We start from the raw sequence: 9,270 nt of genomic DNA, 5'->3' as shown, positions 1-9,270 counted from the left end.
CCTCCCTCCCCATACCATCCCTCTGGGTTGTCCCAGTGCACTAGCCCCAAGCATCCAGTACTGTGCATCAAACCTGGACTGGTGACTCGTTTCTTATATGATATTTTACATGTTTCAATGTCATTCTCCCAAATCATCCCAGCCTCTCCCTCTTCCACAGAGTCCATAAGACTGTTCTATACATCAGTGTCTCTTTTGCTGTCTCGTGCACCGGGTTATTGTTACCATCTTTCTAAATTCCATATATATGCGTTAGTATACTGTATTGGTATTTTTCCTTCTGGCTTACTTCACTCTGTATAATAGGCTCCAGTTTTATCCACCTCATTAGAACTGATTCAAATGTATTCTTTTTAATGGCTGAGTAATACTCCATTGTGTATATGTACCACAGCTTTCTTATCCATTCATCTGCTGATGGACATCTAGGTTGCTTCCATGTCCTGGCTATTATAAACAGTGATGCGATGAACATTGGGGTACACGTGTCTCTTTTCCTTCTGGTTTCCTCAGTGTGTATGCCCAGCAGTGGGATTGCTGGATCATAAGGCAGTTCTATTTCCAGTTTTTTAAGGAATCTCCACACTGTTCTCCATAGTGGCTGTACTAGTTTGCATTCCCACCACAGTGTAAGAGGGTTCCCTTTTCTCCACAACCTCTCCAGCATTTATTATTTGTAGACTTTTGGATCACAGCCATTCTGACTGGTGTGAAATGGTACCTCATAGTGGTTTTGATTTGCATTTCTCTGATAATGAGTGATGTTGAGCATCTTTTCATGTGTTTGTTAGCCATCTGTATGTCTTCTTTGGAGAAATGTCTATTTAGTTCTTTGGCCCATTTTTCGATTGGGTCATTTATTTTTCTGGAGTTGAGCTGTAGGAGTTGCTTGTATATTTTTGAGATTAGTTGTTTGTCAGTTGCTTCATTTGCTATTATTTTCTCCCATTCTGAAGGCTGTCTTTTCACCTTGCTAATAGTTTCCTTTGATGTGCAGAAGCTTTTAAGGTTAATTAGGTCCCATTTGTTTATTTTTGCTTTTATTTCCAATATTCTGGGAGGTGGGTCATAGAGGATCCTGCTGTGATGTATGTCAGAGAGTGTTTTGCCTATGTTCTCCTCTAGGAGTTTTACAGTTTCTGGTCTTACGTTGAGATCTTTAATCCATTTTGAGTTTATTTTTGTGTATGGTGTTAGAAAGTGTTCTAGTTTCATTCTTTTACAAGTGGTTGACCAGATTTCCCAGCACCACTTGTTAAAGAGATTGTCTTTAATCCATTGTATATTCTTGCCTCCTTTGTCAAAGATAAGGTGTCCATATAACTCTTTTTACTCTAGGTCTTTAGTAAACATTACGTCTTCTCAATCTTGCCTCCGTTCTTTTTCTAAGCTCTTGGATCATCTTCACCATCATTGTTCTGAACTCTTTTTCCAGTAGGTTGCCTTACCCACTTCACCTACTTGTTCTTCTGGATTTTATTTTGTTCCTTCATGTTGAACATATTTCTCTGACATCTCATTTTTTCTAACTCTATGTGATTGTGGTTTCCATTCCCCCTGGTCTCAAGACTAGTTCTTCTTGCTTCCATTTGCCTTCTTTTGGACAATTTGTTCAAAGAAGATGCTGGATATGATTTCAGTATTCTTCAATTTTCCAAGTCTCTCTTTGTGGCCCAGTATGTGATCAATCCTGGACAATGCTCCATGTGATGCCATTGAAACATCTCATCCTCTGTCCCACCCTTCTCCTACCGTCAGTATTTCCCAGCATCAGGGTTTTTTGCCAATAAGCTGGCTCTTAGCATCAGGTGGCCAAAGTATTGGAGCTAATAAAATAATACATTGTACCCATTATATGTTTCTAATTTCCTGACAAATCTGTGCCATACTTGGCTTAGGAGTGTGAACTCCTAAGTGATCACAGTCTTAGCCTCCTCTATCTCACCTGCCTCATTCTCCTGCTGGGAATGGTGTACCAGCTGGGAACTTCTGTGCACAGCTCCAGTGTTTGTGCTGATATTGAGGACTTTCTCTAGTGTGATCACTGTGTTGATGTTGGCCTTTTGTTGCAAGACTTTCTTATTCAAGGGCTGCATTTTCACATTGAGCAGAGCCAAGAAACATGCCTCAGAGGCATCATAGATGGTGGTCAAGTTGTTGCCTTCTTTCAAGGCCAGTACCATCTGGCTCCCTGCCAGTGTTAACAACAGGGTGCTTGCTGCCTGGTCTGCTCTGGTGCCCTCAAGAGCCAAGCCCAGAAGGCTGCCAGGATGGAGGATGGGCTCTTGAACTTGCACATCAGTACACCAACTGCAACAGGGTTTGGAGGGCATACCTCTTGGCCTCCTGCTGCTTGACAGCTTCAAGAAAGCTGTGAGGTGTGAGTTGTTGACAGTGACCATGGCCTGGAGCCCTAGGGAGATGCTCAACAGAGAAAGAGACTTGTAGAGGCTGAAATGGTTGGGTGAGACATCCAGAGGCAGGGCCTGGTCCTGGGGGAGTTCTCTATGGGGACATTGGGGCCTGAGCCAGTGAAATCATCCTCAGAGGTGATGCTATGGGAGCTGTTGGAAGAGCTGGGACCAGAGGCTGGTGTACTGTTACACACATCTGGAAGGCAGGCCTGGCCCCTGTGATCTCAACAGCTCTCTTCTTAAAGATGCCGATGACAGTCATGTCCTAGGATACAGGGGGAACTGCTTCTCTGAAAGGTCACCTTCTGTTTCAGCAATGAACATACTTTTAAGTTGGTTTTGAAAGCTGTGTTGAGAAGTGGGAAGTAGTCACGCTGTCCTAGAGCTCAAGCCAAGGCAAATGTAGGAGGGAGGCCCTGGGGGGCTACTCTGGGGAGGGGTGCTCTAGTCCAAAGAAGCAAGTTGGGCTGCCCAGCATTTGGGATGCTGTGGGATGGAATGGTTGAGGCTGCCTGGTGAGGCTGCCTCCTTACTCTTTCTGGAACTCAGTGAACAGGAGCTGCTTCTGCAACTGCTGCTGCTGCCTGAGCTCCAGGAGCTCCTGCTGTAGTGACTGCTTCCCTGACATAGCATCCCTCAGCTCCATGGCGCTGGGGCTGCCTTCTTCCCACCCTCCGTGGAGCTGGGCATGGCTCTTGGCAGCACTGGCTTCACCTTCACTGGCTTAGGGATGTTGTGTAGAGGGGTCTGAGAAAGGATATTCAAGGATATTTCTCTACCTAGCTCCCATCCTTCTTGGTGGAAGAGTTCATGCTGGCTCTGGACACTCAGGAAGCTCTAGCTGTGGACTGGTTATGGGAGTGAGTGGAACTGTGGTGATGTCAAGAGAGACAGACAATAACAGACACACAGGATGGGAACCCAGTGCTGTTTTTGCCTGTAACACCCATCCCAGGCCATCGTTAGGCATGAGGCTGTCAGGCACTCTGAAGAGCATCCTGGAGCTTCCTGTTTCCTTGGTGGCTGCACCAGTGGGGGTAGCAGCAGGGGCAGCACCTCCTTCAAGGCTCCTTCAGGTTCACTTGTTGATTTTTAAATCAACTCATTGATTTAAAAATATATTTTTAATATATTTTAAAATATATTTTCTAGCTCTTTGCTAAAACTTTCACTCTTAATCTCTTCCCTTTTCTGGTTCATTTGGCAGTCTTATTACTCATGTTTTGAACTATTTATGTAGTAAACTGCCTCTCATTAGTTGCTTTTTTTGAGTTTTGCTTATTCGTTCTTTTATTTGAAACAACTTCCTTTGAGTTCTTATGGGGCTTGACTTGCTCTGTCTATATTAAAAAGTTGAAACTGTTGCATATCCTGGTCTTGAAGTGGTGTCCTTGTGTCAGAGCATGTGTAGAGAGTCTACATATGAGCTGGATTCCCTTCTCCCTCATACTGAGGGTGTGCTGGCCCTCACCTTGGTAGGAGGCAGTGTGGGAGATTGCAGGGCTAAAACCAGTCATTTAAGAGCTGGAAGGTCTCTTCTGCTCAGTGACCAATATCACTCAAATGGCAACTGGGTCATTTCAAATTTTCTGGATCAGAAGTTCTAAGGTTTAATTCTAAGCTGGTTCTGTTCCCTCAAGTTTGCTCTCCTCTCTCCAAGTTTTGGCACATTTCCCCCAGAGAGGGACAGTGCTGAAGCAAGAGTTGTGTGCTAGGGTGTGTGCTCTTGCAGTCCAGGAAGACTAGTCAGAATGCCTGATGCACCTGCTCTGCTGGTCACCATGAATGCCTGCAATTAACACTGGTGAGTTCCTGGAAAACTCAACCTGTGTTCTCTGCCTTTTTCCGGGAGAGTGGATGTGCATGTGTGTGTGGTCACTGTTCATGAACAGAATCTAGTTTTCTTTCAGCCTCATGTTCAGCCTTATCTTTCAAACAAGCCTAGGGGATTCATCTCCCAGTGTTTACTCCAGGGCAGGGACACTCAAGATGTGGTTTGAAACATTCACTTCCCAAGGAGGATCTCCCAGCCTGTGTGATCATCCTTGTCTTTAATTTCCCCACTTAGGAGTGTGGTTCCTGACCTGAAAGCTTCTCTTCTATTTCTATCTCACTCTGAGTGGAGCTTTTTTGTAATCTTTGTAGTATAAGAGTATTTTCTGATTGAGGCCAATTTGTTTTCATTGAGAACAAGTCCGCATATATTTGTGATGTGTTCACAAGGTAAAGTGAGTTTCACTTCCTCCTACTCATTCACCTCGATGTCCTCCTACCTTGCTTAAATTTTTAAGGAACTATCAACAGTTTTCTACAGCATTTATATTACTGGCAACAATGTACAAAGTTTCCAGCTCTCAATATCATCACCAAAAGTTGTCACTTTGATAATTGTTTTTAAAATGATAGCCATTCTAATGGGTGAAAGTGATATATCACCGTTTTGATTTGTATTTTGTAACAGTTGTTAATGTTGAACATTTTTTCATGTATCTGTTGACCATTTTCATATCTCCTATGGACAAATGTCTACTCAGGTTCAATGTTCAGTTTTAATTGGTTGTATGTTTTATTGTTTCTTTGTGGTTATACAAGATCTTCACTGATCCTGGATATAATCCCTTAACAATGAAGACTGATGATTTTTTTCTCCTTTTCTTTTGCTGATTCATCATTTCCTTGATGATACACATTGATGCACAATAAGCTGACATTTCTGTTAGGAATAAAATGTATCTTGATGACATTGAGTGGCAGATGACAAAATTCAGCATCAACCTGGAGAGCATTGTGACTCACTCAGAAAATAGAGTCCAAAGTTTGTGTTTTGACTGGTATATTGGGGGAATCAACAGGCACAAGAAAAGGAAAGGTGACAGTTTTTATTATTATTACAATAAATTTTTATTGAAATATATTTGATTAATAATGTTTTGCCAATCTCTGCTGTACAGCAAAGTGACTCAGTTATACATGTATACATATTATTTATTTATATTATTTTCCATCGTAGTTTATCACAAGACATTGCTATATTGAAGAGTTCCCTGTGCTATATCTTAGGAACTTATTGTTTATCCATTCTAAAGGTAATAGTGACAGCTTTTAAATGTGGTCAAAATGAACAAATTCTGAGTATAAATGTTTCTGCTTTGTTCCTAGATACAGAGCAGTGTGTCCAGTGCCTAGCACATGAGTATCCAAACATCTAGAGAAATCACTGTCTCCCCAAATTGTAATCTTCCTGGCCTTTGAAGATATATTGGGGATGTCACTGGCCTGCATGGCTTTGTGCTTCTGTGTCATCACATCTGTGGTTTTTTGGGTCTTTGTGAAGTACCGAGATACCCCCATCAGTTCAGTTCAGTTGCTCAGTCGTCAGACTCTTCGCGAGCCTGTGGACCACAGCACGCCAGGCCTTCCTGTCCATCACCAACTCCCAGAATTTACTCAAACTCATCTCCACTGAGTCGGTGATGCCATCCAACTATCTCATCCTCTGTTATCCCCTTCTCCTCCTCCCACCTTCAATCTTTCCCAGCATCAGGGTCTTTTCAAATGAGTCAGCTCTTTGCATCAGGTGGCCTAAGTATTGGAGTTTCAGCTTCAGCTTCAGTTTCAGTTTCAGCTTCAGCTTCCAATGAACACCCAGGACTGATCTCCTTTAGAATGGACTGGTTGGATGTCCTTGCAGTCCAAGGGATTCGCAAGAGTCTTCTCCAACACCACAGTTCAAAAGCACCAATTCTTCAGCACTCAGCTTTCTTTATAGTCCAACTCTCACATCCATACATGACCACTGTAAAAACCATAGCCTTGACTAGACAGACCTTTGTTGGCAAAATAATGTCTCTGCTTTTTAATATGCTGTCTAGGTTGGTCATAACTTTCCTTCCAAGGAGTAAGCGTCTTTTAATTTCATGGCTGCAGTCACCATCTGCAGTGATTTTGGAGCCCAGAAAAGCAAAGTCAGCCACTGTTTCCACCGTTTCCCCATCTATTTCCCATGAAGTGATGGGACTGGATGCCATGATCTTAGTTTTCTGAATGTTGAGCTTTAAGCCAACTTTTTCACTCTTTTCTTTCACTTTCGTCAAGAGTCTCTTTAGTTCTTCACTTTCTGCCATAAGGGTGGTGTCATCTGCATATCTGAGATTATTGATATTTCTCCCGGCAATCTTGATTCCAGCTTGTGCTTCTTCCAGCCCAGCATTTCTCATGATGTACTCTGCATATAAGTTAAATAAGCAGGGTGACAATATACAGCCTTGACATACTCTTTTTCCTATTTGGAAACAGTCTGTTGTTCATGTCCAGTTCTAACTGTTGCTTCCTGACCTGCATACAGATCTCTCAAGAGGCAGGTCAGGTGGTCTGGTATTCCCATCTCTTTCAGAATTTTCCACAGTTTATTGTGATCCACACAGTCAAAGGCTTTGGCATAGTCAATAAAGCAGAAATAGGTGTTTTTCTGGAATTCTCTTGCTTTTTTGATGATCCAGCGGTTGTTGGCAATTTGATCTCTGGTTCCTCTGCCTTTTCTAAAACCAGCTTGAACATCTGGAATTTTATGGTTCACATATTGCTGAAGCCTGGCTTGGAGAGTTTTGAGCATTACTTTACTAGTGTGTGAGATGAGTGCAATTGTGTGGTAGTTCTTTGGCATTGCCTTTCTTTGGAATCGGAATGAAAACTGATCTTTTCCAGTCAAGGCCAATAACTGGCCTCTCAGCTACGTCCTGCTCATCTCCCTTCTCCTGTGCTTCCTCTGCTCCTTACTCTTCATTGGCTGTCCCAACATAGTCATCTGCATCATCCAACAAATTACATTTGGATCTGTGTTCATTGTGGCTCTTGCCATAGTTTTAGCCAAAACCCTGATTGTGATTCTGGCATTCAAGGCCATGAAACCAGGAAGAACCATGAGATGATTGCTGGTAATAGGAGCTTCTAATTATGTCATTCCCATCTGCTCTCTGATCCAATTGATTATCTGTGGAATCTGGCTGGGAACCACGCCCCCTTTCCTTGAGAAGTAGTCATTCTGAGACCATGGAGCTCATCATCATATGCAACAAATGTTTGGTCACTGCCTTCTACCATGTCTTGGGATACTTGGGCTTTTTAGCCCTGGGCACCTTCTTCTTAGCTATCCTGGCCAGGAGCCTGCCTGACATCTTCAATGAAGCCAAGTTCCTGACTTTCAGCATGCTAGTGTTCTGCAATGTCCAGGTCACCTTCCTCCCAGTCTACCACAGCACCAAGGGCAAGGTCATGGTGGCCGTGAAGATCTTCTCCATCTTGGCCTCCAGTGCTGGGCTTCTAGGCTGTATCTTTGCCCCAAAGTGCTACACATTATCCTTATAAGACATGAGAAGAACTCTTTGAAAAGTTTCAGGAATAAAATAGATTCTAAGAGAAATAGGCATTGAGGTTTTATCTCTGTGACAGTTTTGGCTTTTGAACAACAATGAATCAGAAACATTATAGCATAGGTTTATTCTTTCAGATATTAGAAACCATAAAAACTGCCTTACCTCTCTTTAGCAAGGAATTTCTTTGTACAATTCCCCGTAACCATCCAGACTCACACTAAGTGTTCTATATCAGTTTATCAACTATTCTCATGCTTTTTGTACATAATCTAGCCTTTTCCTTCATGATTAAGTATATCCTTATTGCTTCAGCCTCTTCTGTATCCCAGGGAGCTTTCTATAACTAAGAACATTTCAGATAATTCTTTCCTGTATATTCTCTAGGTTCATCAGCTAACTGTGAGGGTAAAAACTTATACTTGGATTAAAAAAATCCATATTATGCTTGACATTCCCATGTTCATTCAAAATCGTTTAGAGTTTAATTTTTTTTATTTTGCTCTCATCTTTTTTTCTGAATGCAGTAGTTAGCCAAATTTTGAAAATTGTAATGTATCTCCTTAAATCATTTTAAGTCATCTTCTTTCAACTTACTTGAACATCATTAAATACCAACCTCTTATATATACAAAAATTATTTCTGGGATATCATTTTCTTTTTGTCCTCATTGAGTTTTTTTGTCCCCTAACAACAAACGATTGGCAGGATTGGTATATATTTTTTCATATCTTTCTTGATGGCTCTTTTTTCCCCTAGAAAATTTATTAGTTTTCTTGAAAAGCTTCCATTTCTTTTGAATGTAAGAATCAATACTTTTCCTTTTAAATTAGAATATTGCATTCACTTTATTTCTTTGATTCAAATATTTTGGATGCAAATGAGAGTTTTGCTATACAATTAATAAATAAGGTAGTATTTAATCAGGGGTTTTATATCCTCTCTTTGCTTAATCATGATTTTATCATGCTTTTCACTGAATTTGTTTTATATTGCATTGATTTTTTATATTTATTATTACATTTTTGGTGATATCTGAGTTATATTCCTATATTTTTAATATGTTCAAGTAGGAACTTGGAGTATAGATTTCAGACATTTTTTCTTTTCTAATGTAAGCATTTAGTACTATGAATTCCCCTTTCAGCTTAAAAGCTTAAAATTCACTTTAAAATGAATTCCACATTTTATTATGCTGCATTTCCGTGTCCTTTACTTTTAATATATTTTTCAAATGTTTTTGAGACTTTCTGCTTGAACTTTAGGTTTTAGAAAAAACGGGCTGTTTATTTTCTAGTGACTTTCAAACTTTTTGCTTACCTTTAGGTTATTGATTTAAGATTATTTCCTCTATGATCTGAAAATACTATGTATAATTTCAATGTTTAAGGATCTATGAAGTTTGTTTTGTGATCCAGAATATGTTCTATTTTTAGGGATGTTACTTTGGTACATGGTAATAATGTATGTTCTGCTGTTTATGAAT

The 9,270-nt window shown here is 40.7% G+C and overlaps 1 pseudogene; it reads right to left on the bottom strand.

The window, feature by feature from the left end:
- Positions 1-2,298: 2,298 nt before the first annotated feature.
- LOC138988596 (histone deacetylase 5 pseudogene) lies at positions 2,299-3,047 on the bottom strand (annotated as a pseudogene).
- Positions 3,048-9,270: the final 6,223 nt, after the last annotated feature.

Source organism: Bos mutus, chromosome 7, assembly GCF_027580195.1.
Source record: "Bos mutus isolate GX-2022 chromosome 7, NWIPB_WYAK_1.1, whole genome shotgun sequence".
In the NCBI taxonomy this organism is placed as follows: domain Eukaryota; kingdom Metazoa; phylum Chordata; class Mammalia; order Artiodactyla; family Bovidae; genus Bos; species Bos mutus.
Note: the sequence above shows the minus strand (reverse complement) of the source record. Positions and strands in the feature narration are given on the sequence as shown.